The sequence below is a fragment of the Mustela nigripes genome, chromosome 12 (assembly GCF_022355385.1).
Source record: "Mustela nigripes isolate SB6536 chromosome 12, MUSNIG.SB6536, whole genome shotgun sequence".
Classification (NCBI taxonomy): Eukaryota; Metazoa; Chordata; class Mammalia; order Carnivora; family Mustelidae; genus Mustela; species Mustela nigripes.
Window position 1 is genome coordinate 61,935,406 of NC_081568.1, and position 17,251 is coordinate 61,952,656.

At 46.8% G+C, this 17,251-nt stretch overlaps 1 long non-coding RNA gene across 12 annotated transcripts in view; it reads left to right on the plus strand.

The window, feature by feature from the left end:
• The window catches only part of LOC132028435 (uncharacterized), a 238,348-nt gene that overhangs the window by 129,161 nt on the left and 91,936 nt on the right, over positions 1-17,251 (plus strand). For 11 of the 12 annotated variants that reach the window (XR_009407445.1, XR_009407439.1, XR_009407444.1 and 8 more), the window contains one exon: positions 3,336-3,429. This is a non-coding gene — a long non-coding RNA (uncharacterized LOC132028435). Of the gene's footprint in view, positions 1-3,084; positions 3,157-3,335; positions 3,430-17,251 lie in introns of those variants that run through there. The other variant, XR_009407448.1, reaches the window with a different exon arrangement.

Sequence of the window (17,251 nt, forward strand, 5' to 3'; positions counted from 1 at the left end):
GGTGGGCTTCCAGGGCACAGCTTGGAAGGCTTGGGAAGGTGTTGGCTTAGCTCAGGAGTCATTGGCTGCCAGGCATCATTTGATGGACACCTGTTCCCAGGGCCCTCAGCAAAAGCCAGCAGTGGTCAATGTCTCTATGACCACTTTGGGTCAATGGTTTCCACTCACTCTTAGCCTGACAGATGGGCTCACTTTGTGGTCACATCCCTGCTCCGTGTCCCTCTGTCACCTCTCACTCCAACCCATACTCCATGTTGCAGCCACATTTCACACACTCTGTTCGCTGCCTTATTGTTGCCCCACCCCCGATCCTCCCTCCACTCTGCCCTGCCCAGCGCTAAGCGCCAAGGATTGGTACTTGGGGTGCATCACCTAGACTCCCCCCTGGCCCTCTGGCTTCCTGTTGAGCTTGGTGGCTGGGGAGCCCCATAGGCTGAAGGGAGAGAGAGGTGGAGGTAATGATTTCCTTGGCCCCCATTCTGTGGGGTCATCTCGGGCGGCCTATGTGCCTTAGATGCCTCAGATCCTCTCAAGGTGGCTTGCTGTCTTCAGATAACTGCTGCCCGCCTTCATCCTTTTGAGTCCAGGGGTGGTACAGCCCTTCGAGGCCTGCACTATCTCTTGCGGTTTCCCTGTATCTTGGCATATCTTAGTCAGTCATCTGTCTTACTGAACCCTTCCTGAATTCTCTTAATTTGAGTATTCCTGCTGGTGATTAGACTGATAGATATATGGTGTCATTTTCTATACTTGAATCTTTTCCATGTTGTTTTTTTCTGCCAAGAATTCTGTTCTTCGCCATGGCTGCCTATTGAACTACTCCATGTCCTTCAAAATTCCACTGAAATGTCACCTCTGGGATGACTATCTTGAGTTCCTCATAAGAGTTTATTATTGCCCCCCCCCCTTGGCCTTCTATCTCTCTTTGTGGTGTCAGTCTTTTTTTTGTGTGTGTGTGTGGTGTCAGTCTTTTTTTTTTTTTTTTTTTGTGGTGTCAGTCTTGTTCATAAACCCTCCATCCCCATCCTCCCTCCTTGCTAACAGACCTGTCCAGATGTTCCCCTCTTCAAAATTTTATCATGTTTAATTCCTTCAAAGTCTGATTCAGTGACTGTCTAAACTGCTTACTTCAATGTGAGGCCCGGTATAGATGCTTAATAAATAGTAGCTCTTATCAGCCTACTTCATACTAAAGTGTGAATGGCTGTGTGGTTTAATCCCTTATCCCTCCCAGGAGCAGCTTGTGTTTATAAAGGACCTTTTAGAGTTAATATTCCCTTTAATGACTCTAAATTGGCAGAGGGGTGAAAGGTCAGGGGGTCTGTCTTTGGGGCTTCTCAAATTATATCCAGTCCAAGGCCTCTCTGTCTACAAGTTTGAGAAAACAGAATCACTTTGGGTCAGTATTCAGCATGCAGACACTGCTTGGAAAGGGGACAGGTTGCTCAATAGTGGCCTGGGGGGGCAGCGTCTGTGGAAAAAGACAGATGTGACTGGACACATCTCTGTTCAGTTAATATACCCTTCTAGTGCTATTGGAATGTGATTTTCTAAATTGTGACTGGCTGACTTTCTTCTCTTGTGGTTGAGTTTGTAATAACATAGACTATGACTCTAGTTTTGCCAAAATGGAAAAAAAATGCCATCCAATGGATTTTTATGGTGGTTCTTAAACATTTTTTAAAATATTATTAGAGATGTAGCTCAATAAGTCTTTAATGTCCTGCTTCGGGGCTGACGAGCCAAGGTCCAGACTTATGAGGCTGGGTGTGGACAGCTGAGGGGGCACCTGGGAGGTGCCAACACTGGTTTAGTTGCTCTGTGCAATTTTGCCTAAAAATGGAGCTACCTACGTAAGTACAAAGGCAGAGTATTTTGATCGCCTATGGCTTGGGTCAGAGATCAAAGCTAAGTGTCTCACTCCTCATTAACTTCAAGAAGCCAGGGAACTTGCTCTGTTCCAAGAAGTCCAAATACATCCTTCCTGGACTCTGGAGAATCACAGCTCATGTCTTGGGTAGTGGAGAGGCAGGTCTGAATGGAACCACCTCTTGCAAAGCTATCCCCCTCCCTGCTCTGTGAAGAAGGGGTCCCAATCCGACGTAGTTCCATAATCAAGACATCTGGGGACATGTTTTATAAGAGCGTCCATGCAGCTGGCAAAATGGTAGCGTCCTTGGGAAGAACCAAAAGTGGTGTTTGCTGACTGTCTTGGAGAGCTACTAGGGTAGAAGGTCTCTCAGGGGGGTGATAACCTCAGGCGAACAACATGGAAGGCCCATGCACCCTGTATTTGCTTGCTCCCCCATCCCCTGCCAGCTTCTTGTGTCATCAATGTCCTGAATTCTCCCTTTTCTGGGAACGTCCATGTAGTTACCGTGAGGTCCCAAAACCTGGGAAGGGAGGCTTGTGAACTGGACAGCAAAGGGGGTCTGTCCCGGTCAGGAATGGCAGCCCAAACTGACCTTCTGAATACCTGAGCTCTCCAGCACCCTGCGGTCACGGTCTCTATCGCCCAGCATGGCTGTGCCTACACACACCACCCTACTTGGGAGATGCTCAGGAAGCATTTGCCAATGGGATAACTCTGAACGGTAGGCTCTCTGTTGTCCTAAGATGCAGTTCATTTCACCTCTTCTCCTCAGTGTTTCCTTTTCTTGGGCTGGGCCCCATCTCTGGAGGCCACTTCCATTGCTCAGAGTGACACTCTCACTTTGTGTCTCTGGCCTCAGGATGGCGTTCCTGTAACTCTAGCTCTATGGCTTCTGGCTCTTGGACTCTGAAACTTCGCTGCACGTTGCAACGTGGAATAGGGCAAATCCCCCTTGTGTCAAAGAACGGCACATAAATACATTCAAGACATTTCAAAAATTTCTAGTCAAAACATTTTGAGAAGAACAGCCAGATTTTGTAAAGAAAAAAAAAAAAGGGCAGTTTCATGGGCAAAGATACTCTGAGTAATTCTACGCTTGGGTGACTGTCCAAGTCAAGAAGCTGGTTCGGACGAGCATTTTCAGGAATTGTAGTCTCCAGACTGACTTGTCATTGGAGCGCCTTTCGTGGGTCACATGGGGGGGGGGCCCTGGTTGTCCTTGCCCTGCCCTCCCATAACCCTCCTACCCCCCACTGTGGGATTCTACATCAGGAAGGTAACAGGTGAATGTGATTTGCCTTAGGACAGGTGGTGCAGGGATCCAGGTGAACTAAGCATCACTTTGTGTGCTTTCCCCCACACCTGGAGGCGGGAGTGTCTTCCCTAGAGACACGGGGGGCATTCTCCTGTTGCACCCGAGCATACCTGCTGCTGGTTTCTGACTTCCTGGCCCCCGGTTCAGGTGCATAGGGTAAAGCCAGAAGAACCTGTGGCGGAGAGCCTGTGGTGACGTGACTGCTCCTGACTTCTACATTTGTGGTGTTCTCTGACCTGAGGTAGGTCTCTTTACACCTTTGTGCCTCAGTTTCCCTCTTCATATGGCACAAGATGGTAAATGTTCTGGTGCAGCCTGTGGGAGCTCGTGTTCTGAAAAGGGCTCTGTCCTCACCGACCCCGTTTCCTCCCGTCTCCTCAGTGGTCGCTTTTCATCTCTTGCTACTTCTCAGTTCTATTTCACTCTCAGCTGGTTGCCAGTTTCTCTCCCTCTTAGGTGCATGTTGATAATAACTAGAGGGGTATTTTCTTTAGACACCCTAAACGTAAAAGAGGATTCTGGAAGGCCAAAAACCTTCAAGATGCAGATGAACAAACTTCCAATGACGGTATTTCAGCAGAGATTTTTTTCTTTTTCTTTTTTCGAAAGGGAGTCTTTTCTAAAATGCCTCATATCCCATCTCTCCCGTGGGGCAGAGGGGACTTTATATAATGGAAACCATCAAGTTTGCTTTTTCCTGCTTAATATTATAACATTATTATATTTTCTTTTAAATTATTTAAAAATCATTTAAATTATTTTATAGGCCTCTACTTTTCTGACATTTTCTTATAAAAAATAAATAGTGCAGAAAAATTGAAGGAATGTTAGAGGGAATGCTCGCATACCTGTCACTCAGAGTCTACATGCATTAATATTTTTCAAAATCTATTTTGATTGATGTATTTTTAAATTAATTACTTTTATTTATTTTTAAAATTTTATTTTAATTTTTTCAAGTCTTTAAAAATTACATGCATTAGTATTTGACAGTGCATGGTTTTATCATGCTTCTATTCATTCAGCCCTTCCTCTCTACATCTGTCTATCTGGAATTTTGGGGGGTGCATGTCAGAGTAAGTTGCAGCCGTTAATACACATCCTCAGTATACTTTAGCATGTGTATTACTCGAGTTCACTATTTGCTTGTAGCTTTTTCTGAACACAGTAAAATGCACACATCTCAAGTGCACTGTTTGTAGACAATAATTTCTTAAAATGTCATTTCTATTTTCACTGTGGATTCCGACACTTCTTTACAGAACAGTTAATTAATTATAGTGCCCAGGTGACCACTCTGTATTCCCTATTTGGAAGCTGGAGGCCTAGACTCCTTTCTTCTTCAGCAAGAGAATTGTTGCCCCACCTGATTCCCATCCAGTGTGATCTCTTGACCTCCAGGCAAGGGAAGCAGACCCTTGGTTTCCTCCTCCTCCCTCCAACCCTTGGTCAAGGGGGCCCCGAGCCACTTCCTGTGCTGCAGCCTGGCCTAGTCCAGCCAAACCCAGAGATGCTGACTCTGTCGCCCCAACATAGTTAAATGATGACAGACATCAGCTACCATGCCAGCCACTGTGAGGTCCTTCCAGTTTATGAAGAGTTTGCCTTCATGTTCATTCATTCAGACCTCACTGCAGCTCAGCGGGGTACCCATCATGGTGGCGATGCTGGGGCTCAGCGTGGGGAGCTCGTGCAGTGTGGTCTGAGGCAGGCCTGTGTGGCTTCATGTGCTGGGCTGTTCCCTGGGGCCCCACAGAGCTTTCACTTGCACTGAATTCACAGGCTGTGAAGTAGTGGCTGTGCTTATTGCTAAGCATATGTCATCGTCACTTTCTGGGAAGTTTGATTTGGGCACAATGTTACACTGGCGGGGGTGGGGTGGGAGGCTGGTTGCAGACATAATGACATCATTTGCTGGTCACATGACAGGAAGATGTATAATCTAGTGGAAATACCCTTGGTTTTGGAATCAGCACCCTGGGGATAACCAGGCTCTCCTTAGGTGTGCCTTTGGGCCTGTGAGCCCAGATGTGTGAAGGGTTTTTTTGTTTTGTTTTGGTTTTGGTTTTTTTCTTTAAAGAGTTATTCCTTAGAGAGAGAGTGTGAGCACGAACAGGGGGTGGGGGCAGAGGGAGAGGGAGAAGCAGACTCCCTGCTGAACAGGGAGTCTGACGTAGGGCTTGAACCCACGTTCAAGATCATGACCCGAACAGATGGCAGATGCTTAACTGACTGAATCACCCAGACGCCCCAGATGTGTGAAGCTTTATCTCCAGAGAGAAGTAAACTTCGGTCCCTGTCTTCATGGTTCAAACAAGGCTACAGCTGGATGCCCTTGGGCCAGATATGGTCCACATGGTATTTGCTAGAGAGTTTTCTTCTCTTAATTTAGATTGTCAACACTTAAAAATTGAGAGGATGTATGTAACAACATCTTTTTCCAGCTTACCTTAAAAAATTTGAACACGTGGGCAAAACAGTTCCTTGTTAAGGCATGAAGCAGCTGGCTGGCTTGGAGGCAGCTGAGGCTTGGTCCCTAGTTCTCCACAGTCCCCACCATTCTCGCTTGTCTCCCACTTCCTGAGGCCAAGTGGCAGTGGCCATTTCTCATCCTGTTGCGTTGTGGTTTTGCTGACACAGGCTCATTCGACTCACTGTCTGCCTGGCCCCTGCGGGCATGTGGGTTTGTAGACAGAGCAAAGACCACATACCTCATGGAGCACATCCTTATTATTTTCCAGAAGGGAGCCACAGCTCAGGTCATTTGCTGTCTATGAGAATCAAAGATCAGGGTGTTCTCACGGCAGTAAACATATACAGGTACCAAGGAATTTTCGGAAGGTATTTACTTCCCAGCTGGTCACACACCGTTGGTCATACAGAGCTTTGGGTGACTACTGTGACTGAATCTAGGTCTGTCCGTTTTAGTCTTCCAGGAATTTTCAGCACATACCCCTCCCCAGCCTGTAGTTTCCAGGTGGTTGCCCAGGGCATGGTAAACAGCACTCCTTGATTGTGCACCCTCTTCCCTAGGACTTCAGTCTGGGAGTGGCGACGGTAACATAGCATTTCCCCAGGTGGGGCAAGCATTTAGGTAACACGCAAGCATTTTTAAAAAATGGTAATTGTTTGGTATTTTTTTCATAACTACTAAAAAATGTAACTAGCACATCAGCACCTCTCTCATTTTATTTTATTTTTTAAAGATTATTTATTGTTAGAGAGAGAGAACTAGCAGGGGGTGGGGCAGAGGGAGAGGGAGAAACAGTTTGCTTGCTGAACAGGGAGCAGAACTTGATCCCAGCACCCTGGGATCATGACGTGAGTCTAAAGCAGATGCCCAATTGACTGAGCCACCCAGGGGTCCCAAGTCTCTGAGTTTAAAAATATCATTCCCTAGGAGGAAGCTATGTTTTATTTATTTTATTTATTATTTTTTATACTTTTTAAAAATAATTTATTTGAGAGAGAGAGAGAGAGAGATCACAAGTAGGCAGAGAGGCAGGCAGAGAAAGAGGGGGAAGCAGGCTTCCTGCCAAGCAGAGAGCCTGATGTGGGGCTTGATTCCAGGACCCTGAGATCATGACCTGGGCCAAAGGCAGAGGCTTAACCCACTGAGCTACCCAGGTGCCCAGAAACTATGTTTTAAAAAGAATAATTTTATCTTATCTTATTTTTTTTTTTTAAAGTAGGCTCCACACAATGTAGGGCTCGAATTTACAACCCTGAGTTGTACAAGACCTGAGTGAGCTGAGATCAGGAGTCAGATGCTTAACTGACCGAAGAGTTATTTTAAAGTTGATTTACAGAGAAAACGCAAGTAAATGCTGCTATAGGTGAAAAGTGACAGCAAAAGCACATGACATTTGATTCATCAATAACTGAAGTTTGGGAAAATCTGCATGGGGCCTCTGTCATCCTTTCCAGTGTCCTTGGGCCATGTCCAGGAGCAAGAGATAGAGTCCCCTTTCATCCTTTCCCTCACTTCCATTGTTTCCCTAAGTCTGGGGAACCTTGACCTAGGCATGATGGGAAGCTTTGCTGTTCGTAATCACAACTTCTCCTAAGTCAATCATGTTGCCTTTGTAAATAGGCCCTTTACGGGCCTTGAAGGCAGTATGCTTTTGAAACTAGGGCCGGGAAAGATTCCCATTGTGTGTCCTCTCTTCCTTGGGGTAGAAGATTCAGAACACCTTGGCTGCTGCATGAATGGGGGAATTATCCTGGGGTAATGCGAAATGGCAGAAGAACAAAACCTTTACCAGTTAGTAGTTTTTTTTTTTTTAAAAGATTTTATTTATTTATTTGACAGAGAGAAATCACAAGTAGATGGAGAGGCAGGCAGAGAGAGAGAGAGGGAAGCAGGCTCCCTGTTGAGCAGAGAGCCCAATGCGGGCCTCGATCCCAGGACCCTGAGATCATGACCTGAGCCGAAGGCAGCGGCTTAACCCACTGAGCCACCCAGACGCCCTACCAGTTAGTAGTTTTGAAGAAACATCCCATCGTAGGTGGATGTGGCAACTATATGTATGAACAGAAGTTGTTGGAAAGAATGTAAGTTTTCGGAAAGAACGCAAGTTCAAGTAAATGAACTTGGCTGAATTTCTTCACCTCTCTGCAGAGTGGCACGTATCATGTGTTTAATGAATGGTTGCCTCTGTGAGGATGATGACAAGCCAGGATCTCTCTTCCAGTGCTGCCGTTAATTTAGAGAGAAAGAGGAGTTGTATCCTGAGGTTTTGTGTTGGAGTTTTTGCCCAGGAGACTATCTTGACAGAGAGCAGTCTGTTGACATATTAACGGCCGTGCCCTAGGGGCACCATTTTCCTATGCCTTTGTTTGGTCTGCGGGGACAGGGAACATTCTATTCTGTTGGTCATAAGGCCAGACAGTGGGAGGAGAGGGCAGCTCTAGGCACTTGGCTACTTTCTAGGCTGGGTAAAAGCCAGTGAGGACTGCCTACAGCTGACCCACCTGGTTTTCAGGCATGAATGTAGGTAGAATTTAATAAGTCCCAGCTGAGGGTCCTGTGGAGGGAAGGGGACACATGAGTGTATTGCTTTGAGTGGAGATCACTAGAATTCTTACCAATGCACAATTAATACAAAGGAGAGAAAGGGGCCTAGGAAACTAGCTTGGCTTCTCCCAGAGAGAACTCCCCATAGAAAATGCATTCTTCTCTTCGGTGGGTTTTTATATAATTTGCAATTACTGTCCCTGATTTTGCAGTGACGACATTTTCTTGTTTCTGTGCTTTGACCCTCCTCTCATTGGTTCCAAAAGGATCCAACCCTGCCGACATCTTGACTTGAGCCAGTGAGACAGCTTTCAGACTCTTGGCTTCTGTAATTGTAAGAAAATGAACTTGTTTGTTTTTCTTCCTAAGGCACTAAGTTTGTGGTGATTCGTTGGGAAAGTAGTACACTTAGCTTTCCTCCATTCAGTCAGTACATCTTTAATGTGCATCATCTGTGAAGCAGCGGCCATCTTTCTCTACACAGAGCCTCTGCAGGGGAAGGTGCCAGTGGGAGGTATCCCATCCTATCCAGTTATAGCTGAGGTGGTGACTGGTGGAGGAACGTTTGCCTCCATGCTCTTCAGAGGTTCCTGATGGCTCTCTTTGATCAATAGGGCTCTGAGCCTGAGCTCAGGAGTCCCATCTAGAAGAGGGGAAGGGCCAGGATGTTTGGGAGCTGTGAGATGGGGACACTGTCGTGTACTGGTAGCATTGTCCCAGCCACAAGAACCAGAGCTCGGCTTGGGCCAAGCACAGGGAGCTACTGCTGGCATCTGGATGTAGTTATTGCAAAATCAAGGACAGTAACTGCAAATTACATGAGTTTCCTGGTACCACAAAGGTGGTGGCTTAAAAGGTAATGGCTCAAAACAGCACAGGTTTATTTATTTATTTTTTTTTATGGTTCCAGAGACTGGAAGTCAGAAGTCAGGCAATGCGCTGGCCTTCTGGAGGCCCTAGAGGAGAATCCATATTCTTGGGGGTCCCACCTGCAGAGACCACTTGCATGGCTTGGCTGCTGAGCATGGCTCCAGCTTCAGAGCGCAGCACACTGGCCTCTGGTCCGTCGTCATATGGCCTTCTTCTCTGACTCTGACCCTCCTTGTGCCCCTCTTTTAGGGAGGCTACAGGGTCACCTCCCAATCTCAAGATCTTGAACTTCGTCACATCTGCAGGGCCCCTTGTTCCAAGGTCACAGTCATAGGTCCTAGGAATGAGGATAGGGACATCCTTGGATCTCAGTACTTAGGGCCATTATTCAGCCGACTGCTGATCCTCTTAGAGCAAGAAGGTAGCCAGTGCACTCTGAGCTTCAGTGGAAGCCTAGTCTGCAGCTCTGGAAGGTGATGGTTGGTATTCAGAGCCTGACACAAGCCTTTTGCTGTGTACTTGTGAACTCTACGTAGTTTGAGGGCCTCCTGTAGCCACCACTTGGCCTTTGCTGTGCACTTATCTGGTGCAAGGTCATGGGGTCTTCAGTGGCCTTTCCAGAAAAGACCATAGATACGTGATCATGAGATTCTGTGAAAAGCACTCAGCAATTACTGTTAGACCCAGGGAGCTGTCTGGGAAGGATTAAAAAACTCTTATGACAGATGCCTGTGGATTTTATTTTTCCCCCACAGGGCTTTAGCTGTTTCTTTTCTGAGCACTTCCTAACTAATCTGAAGCCAAGTGGAGCCTGAATCTAAAGCCCCAGGTAAGGCCATGTTGATCAGGACTCCCATTCTTGCTTTCTCATCTACCACCACGAGAACATTATGTATAGCAACTGGAATTTGGGTTCCTCTAAAAAAATATCTTGGGCCATGGTGATCACATCAGATTTAAAGATCCATGGGGATAATGGAGAGGGGTGGGGTCTGCAGGCACAGCTTGGAGAACCACTGGAGTTCATAGTGAGAAGAGAGGATGGAAGGAAGGGCAGCATTGTCAATGCTGTATTTATTCATTCATTCATTCATTTATTAAATTTTATTTTATTTTTTCAGTGTTGCAAGATTCATTGTTTTGCACCACACCCAATGCTCCATGCAATACGTGCCCTCCTTAATACTGACTCCTTTTAAAGATAAGCAGTGTTTGGAAAGGGTAGATGGTAGGGCCCCAGCTAATTTCTGAACTGCCACGATTGAGTGTGCTATGTGCAGGGATAGGCTAGGTAAGGAATATGTAGGTAGTCTTTACTTACAAATTAGCCAGGATTGGTTAAACATGAACTGGCTTAAGCAAAAGGAAAAAAAAAGAAAGGAAAAATTTTGGCTCAAATATCTTCAAGCTCCCATAGATAGAGGCTGCCTTCAGGCATAATTGGATCTGGGGGTCCAAATGTGTCATCAAGGCTCTATCTCTCCCTGTCTCTCAGTTTTGCTGTATCCCATTAGCACCAAGGTCCTCTGGACTTGCCTTCTATCAGCTAAACAACCTCAGTGGGAAAGAACAGTGTCTTTCCCCCAAATTTCAGCATATGTTTTTGGACTGATTTCCACTGGCCTAGTTTGAGCTGTGTGACCATCCTTAAACCAATGAACATGTGACCAGGAGGGTGTTATGCTCTGATTGTCTGGGTCTGGGTCACCGGTCCCTCCTGTGCTGCAGCCATGACAGGGGGTCAGACCTAACTGCACCACCAGCCCTGAGAGTGGAGGAAAGTTGGCTCCCCAAGAAAAATCAGTTGTTAATGGAAGATGGAAGAGCAGGTGCTGGTGAGGCAGAAATAGCAAAACGTCCATGGCAACTTACAGCACTAGAAGGGCTTGTTGAAAGGCTGTTCGATTACTTTCTAGAAGGAAAGGAGCATGTGTGTTGCTGTTACAAATCTTTCTGAGAACATTTGTGTCATCATCCTTGGCCCTCATTCTCAGTTAGGGGGCAAAGCCCATCAGCCTTCAAGACAACTGGGGCTTATTTCACAAAGTTGACAAAGTAGGGAACAGAACACGGACTTTATAAAAAAAAAAAAAAAGCAAAAAACAAAAACAAAAAAACAGAATTGGAGATCCTGAAAGTTCAGAGCAGTGTCTTTCCTAGGTGAGCTTTAGGGTACATAAAATGAACAAAAAATGTTTACTGATATATATAAACTGTATCCAGAAATACCATTCATTAAATTTATCTCCAGTGAGAGACTCTGGGAAGGTCTTAATACTCTGGGACTCTCGGGCTTTCCCTTTTAAAAAGGGAAGGCTTGTTCTGGCTAGTTCTTCCGGCCATGGTCCAGTGAAGCTTGCTCTGTTCTATCTCCCAAATTCCCTTTCAATTTCCTATGGAATTCTTCCCTTTTTTTCTTATCTTTTTATCTTTCTTCCCTCTTTCTTTCTTCCTTTCTCCCTTCCTCTCTTTTTCTCCCCCCTCCCTCTCTCTCTCTCTCTCCCTCTCTTTCTTTTCTTTCTTTCTTCCTTCCTTCCTTCCTTCCTTTCTTTCTTTCTTTCTTTCTTCCTCTTTTTCTCTTTCTTTTAGAGATCCTGAATCTTTTTTGAGCCTGAATCTGCTTCCTGGTTATTTATAAGAGCTGTGTGCCCCCCAGAGGTGGCTGGTTTTTCTGACAGAGACATAGAGACATAAGCATTTTTGTCTTCAGTGTTCCTCCTTCATTTGAATGGGGAGTGAAATGTGACCAGACCCAGGATTTGGTCAGGGGTTGCCATTTCTAGAGGATGACAGTAGCAGTTAGAATTCTTTGCTTGGAAAGTAACAAAAGACCCAGCTCAAACTGGCTGAAATGCTGCAAGTATTTATTGGCTGGGGCGGCTCCCCTGTCCAGGGATCATAAAGTTGCAGGCCTAGTTCGATCAGGCATTTCACCTCCTTTATTCACTGATGTAAAACCCTGGGCACTTAGAACACTGTTCAGAACTCAATACTTTTTGAATGAAGAAAATTATTCTGACCCTGCCTTTTCCATGAGTTGGTTTGTGGGTGAAGAGGCAACATCTTCTGTCTGTCTGTCTGTCTGTCTGTCCTCCTTTCTCTCTTTTCCCCTCTGCCAGCAGTGCTAACACTTGCATTGTTATTTTGCTAAATGCTCACAACTGCCCAAGGCCTCTAGCATTTTATAGAAAAGGAAACCAAGGCCAGAACTCTGGAAGAATTTGTCTTCGGACAGTCCTTTTACCCTCCTGTAGGGCACTGACAACAGAGATTTCTCTTCTAACTTCTCACCCCGTATCTTCTGTCTGTATCTCCCAAATGAGCCGCTGCCCCTCAGCCGGCAGGATGAGGAGCTGAAATTCATTTTCTAGTGCTGCTGGTCTATATATTTTCAAGTTGGCAGCCAAACCCTTTTCTTTTCTTTTCTTTTTTTTTTTAAAGATTTTATTTATTTATTTGACAGAGAGAGATCACAAGTAGACAGAGAGGCAGGCAGAGAGAGAGAGGGAAGCAGGCTCCCTGATGAGCAGAGAGCCCGATGCGGGCCTCGATCCCAGGACCCTGAGATCATGACCTGAGCCGAAGGCAGGGGCTTAACCCACTGAGCCACCCAGGCGCCCACCAAACCCTTTTCTAATCATAACTGCTGTTAGTCTGTGGAAGGGGAACATGTGGCAGCTCGAGCGCTCTGCAGGGAGAGCCCTGGGCCACCCTGGGGAGAAGCATTGCTGTCACCACCCCTCCCCCAACCCGAGGCCAGGTCTCCACAACACTGGAGATGTAAAGATTCTAAGTTCTCTGAATTTATACCTTTTAAACCTCCAGAGCATCTCAAAGCTCACATTGTCTTCTTTCTTTATTAAAGAAATTTTATGATGATGATGATGGTGACGATGATGTTCAATTACCCACTTTGTCTTTTTTCAAATGACCAAATGCACCTTGATTATGTGCTAGCTGGATTTCCAGCTCTTTATTTCAAACAGTAAATTTTTTTTCATTCTCTTATTTAAAAATGTCTCATGACCTGGGGCTGAACCTCCTGATGGAGGAGGTTCTCTGGCTTCTCCTGCCACTCCTTATGGATTATATATCAAGGAAATGCCTCTGATGCCTGTTAGGCCCTGACACCCTTCTGGAAGACAGACTTTGAGGAACCAAGTCCAAGGTGAGAAAGAGGACAAACAGAGCCCAACAAAAAAATTATGTGGTTTGAACTTCAATCAAGACCCCAAAATCCAAGGCGGTGTGCAACAGGTCCTACGTGGTTGCCAGGATTTTTAAAATGGGCCTCTCTTGCCAGGCTGAGGATCTACAGAGGCTGGCCAGAGATAACACTGAAGAGAAGCCAGGAGTCTCTCCAGTTGTGGTGTGGGATCTGCAGTAGTAGCCTGGGCCCCAGGCCCACAGCATTGCATGCTTGCTCCGCTGGGTCACTTTACCACACCACACTGCCTGGCTCTTTGTGAACCCAGACAAGAAGAAGACGCCATTAGCAACCCGACTGCCAAGCTGTTCCTTCCTCTCAATCCCCAGCTCGGGAATTATCCTGTCAGGTGAGATGCGGAACCGTGCAATAGAAGGCAGAGCAGGTAGGTGTGCAGCACCTGCTTGAACAACCTTCTTGGTGAGTGGGCAGAGGCCCATCTGCCTCGAGGTCTGTCTTTGTCCGGCATTGTCAATCACGGTCTCAGCAGAGAGGTGTGAGGGACGTAGCTTTATCACAGTTGTGGCTGAAGCAAAGCCAGGATAAGAAGGCAATTCTGTAGCTGACAGAAAGCAAGCTCCAAGAGGTCCCAGGCTCCAACCAAGCATGAAACATAACAGAGAGCCATGTCAGGTCTTGGCTTTCAATTCACGAAATCAATTCCGTCATCTCCACATCACCAGGAACGCCTGCCTTTAACTCCCTTCCTGAGGTACCAACTCTGAATGTCTCTCTCTTTGCTCAGAAAAGTTCCTTCAGGTCTGCAGACCTTTCTCATGGATCCCTTTCCTCCCTGAAGTGGTTTCTGGGGCTGTATGGGAATGCTCTGCCCCACCCCCAGGGGCCTTTCATGCCCTGTGGGACCCACCTGGGGGACAGAGTGGGGCCTGTGGCTTCCAGAGTCACACCTAGGACATGACTGGGGGCCATAGACTGGGGGCCAGGCAGAGGCTTCACAGGACCTTGGGGAAGGCTGTGCTACTGAGCAGGAGGGGACCACCTTGTGCTGCCAGTTGCTGGCTGGGAAGTAGGCCTTTGAGGCTGCCATAGAACTTGCTACTCATGACTTCCCGTGCCCAGACTACCTGCTCTCCAGTTTTGGAGGGCTGGGGTCTTCCGGGCTCTGGTCTCTGCTGGCCCTGCTTCATTTGTTTCTGTCAGGATCTTTATCGCAGCTACAGCTTTTTGTTTTTAGGGGTACGTATGAGAGCAGTTTAAATATTCTCTGATAGTTCCTTTTTTAAAATTTATATTTTATTCTCTCCCAATTCAATATATATGTGTGTGTATGTTACACATGTGCAGCCTTCTGTGGGTATTGAATATGGAAGCAATTACTCAAGGTTGCAGTAATTACTTTTATACAACTAGAATTGGAGACTCGTGAATCAATTCCATGCCCATTAGCAATGTGTGCTGGAGCCAAGATTTTTCTTTTCCTTTCTTTTTTTAATAAGACTGGACAGTGTTGAATCCTTGAAAAAAAAAATAACACTTTTTTTTTTGAAGCTGACAGCACATTCCGTCTACTCGGCAATGTAGAACTAATGAAGATGTAAGTGTAAGAAAACCTATAATTGAATCCAGCACGTAGCAAGCATAGTTTAACACAAAGCACACCCAGCTGAAATCACATGTGCTAGCTAGCGGTCTAATCCTGTCAGGGCAGCCAGCACCAGGAAATATTTCTGGATTGTGTCTCAGGCAGTGTTTGCTATCCTTGTAGTCAAGGCGGAATAAAAATGGCTTCAAGCTAAGTCAGGGAAAACCCAACGTGCCTTTGATAAGGTTGCCCTTTCATGGATTATTTAAAGGATAAGGAAAGATAAAATAATCCTGAGAAGCTGAGGTGTGTAGATGAGAGATCTCAGAACTTTCTTTCCGTTTCCAGTGTTTGTCAGCTCCCTGCGTGGTGGCCAGAGGTGTGTCTCTTCCCACATTGCAGAATTGGGGCAGTCCCTCAGGGACTTTGCCTTTTGGTCCCGGCCCTCGGGTTTCCAGCATTCAGGGCCTGATCAACCCAGCTGACTAGTTCCCTGCATCCGAGGACCCCTTTGATGTGTGGTCAGCGTGGGAGGGAGACTAGAGTGGAAATATGTGTTTTCCTTTCAAAATTCTTGATTGGTGATTCACTGCCAGGTGTCCCCAATGCCCCCAGCTGCTCTGTCCCCTTGCAGTTGCTCCCTGGGGACGAACACTCCTGATGCCTCGTCCTTGGCTCTGTCTTGCTTCCTGGCTGGGGTGGGAAACTGTGGCATAGCCCCCAGAAACTGTGCTCTCTTTGGCAGGCAGGACTGTTCCTTTGTGAACCTCTTAGATGCGCCAGCCTCACAGAAGGAGCACCGGGCTTTGAACAGCTTGAAGTTGAATGCCTTTAAGCATTTAAGTTGGCTCCTCTAGGGCCCATCACTCCTTGTTGTTTCCCACCCAGCCATATATGGGTTTTCTGTGGCTCCCTGACCGTCCTTGACTAAGATCACTAGAGCTGCACTTATGTAGAAACTGAACAGATTTACACAGTGACACCCACCACCAGGCTGCCCCCACTGTCCCTGGTCCTTTGGGTTGAGGGCATGCTTCGCGGCCTGGCCCCCATTCTGCTCCCAGTCTATGGAAGCTACCATGACCTTCCGGGCAAGGCCCGAGAGTACCGGGCCAGATGTGCTGCCAGGCCCTTTCCCCAGAACCTCGAGGCCTATGTTCGGAGCTGCACGGAAGTCTCTGGGGGTGGACTGAGCAGGCGGCCTCCGTTGGGACACCAGCCCTGTCAGCTGTTGAGCCCTAGTTGGAAGAGGCATTCCAGGGACATTCTTTCTGTCTGGATCAGCAACTTGGCCTGAACTATGAACCAAAAACCGGAACAAACTGCATCAGTTTGCTCAACCTCGAACCAAATCCAAATAGTTTTTATATCACTAAGAACCAAACCAGAGTTCTGGGGTTTCGTTTGGTTTGTTTTCCCACCAAAGAGCACTCAGTGAACAAGGTCAAACATGAACAGGACTCTTCTACCTCCTCAGGCGACTGAGAGGGAACATGAAGAGAACTTTGGCATGGATTTTGGACCCAGTTGGCTCATGGGCTGGAACACACTAGAAGGCAGGGTTAGGTCTGCAGAGATTGCACTCAGTTGACTCCAGGATGGAGAAGCTGTGGTGTCAGACCTCTGCTCAGAAGCCAGGCCAAGTTGCAGAGCCACATCTCTGTGGACCATGTCCTATGGTGTGGGTGGCCCAGAAACTTGCTACCAGGCAGCCATGATGAATGCAGGATGTCACCGGGCAGCATAGCACCATGCAACAGGTAGGGATTTGAATAAGATGATGTTGGTTTTTCAGAATTTTTTTCTGGTCTATTCTGGGTAAGTCAGGAGGCAGTTAGCTAGCTCCTGGCACATGCTAAGGCAAACCCCAAAGAAGTAACAACAGTACGACTCCTGCTGTCTCGGAGCCCATTGTATGCTTTGGGGGTGTTGTGTGACACTACAGTGTACTGAAGAGAAGCTGTAATGGTTTAAATAGTGTACCCCCACCCCCCAAATTTATATCTGCTTGGAAACCCAGGAGGCGACTTTATCAGGAAATTGGGTCTTTGCAGATGTCATTAGTTAAAGACCTCGAGGTAAAATCATCCTGGATTTAGGGTGGACCCTGAATCCAATGATGGGTGTCCTTATAGTAAAAGGAGAGGACCTAGAGAAACACGGGGAGATGAAAACTGTGTGAGAACAGAGGCAGAAGTAGGAGGGAGCAGCCACAAGTCAGGGGGATGCCTGGGCCCACCAGAAGCTAGAAGAGGCAAGAGAGAACTCTCCTCTGGTGTCTTTGTGGGAACCACAGCCCTGTGACTCCCTGATCTCAGACTTCCAGCCTTCTGTATTGTGCAGGAGAATAATGTCTGTTGTACTAAAGCCATCCCGTGTGTGACGCTTTATCATGGCGGCCAAAGGGCACTAACTCCAGGCAGCCC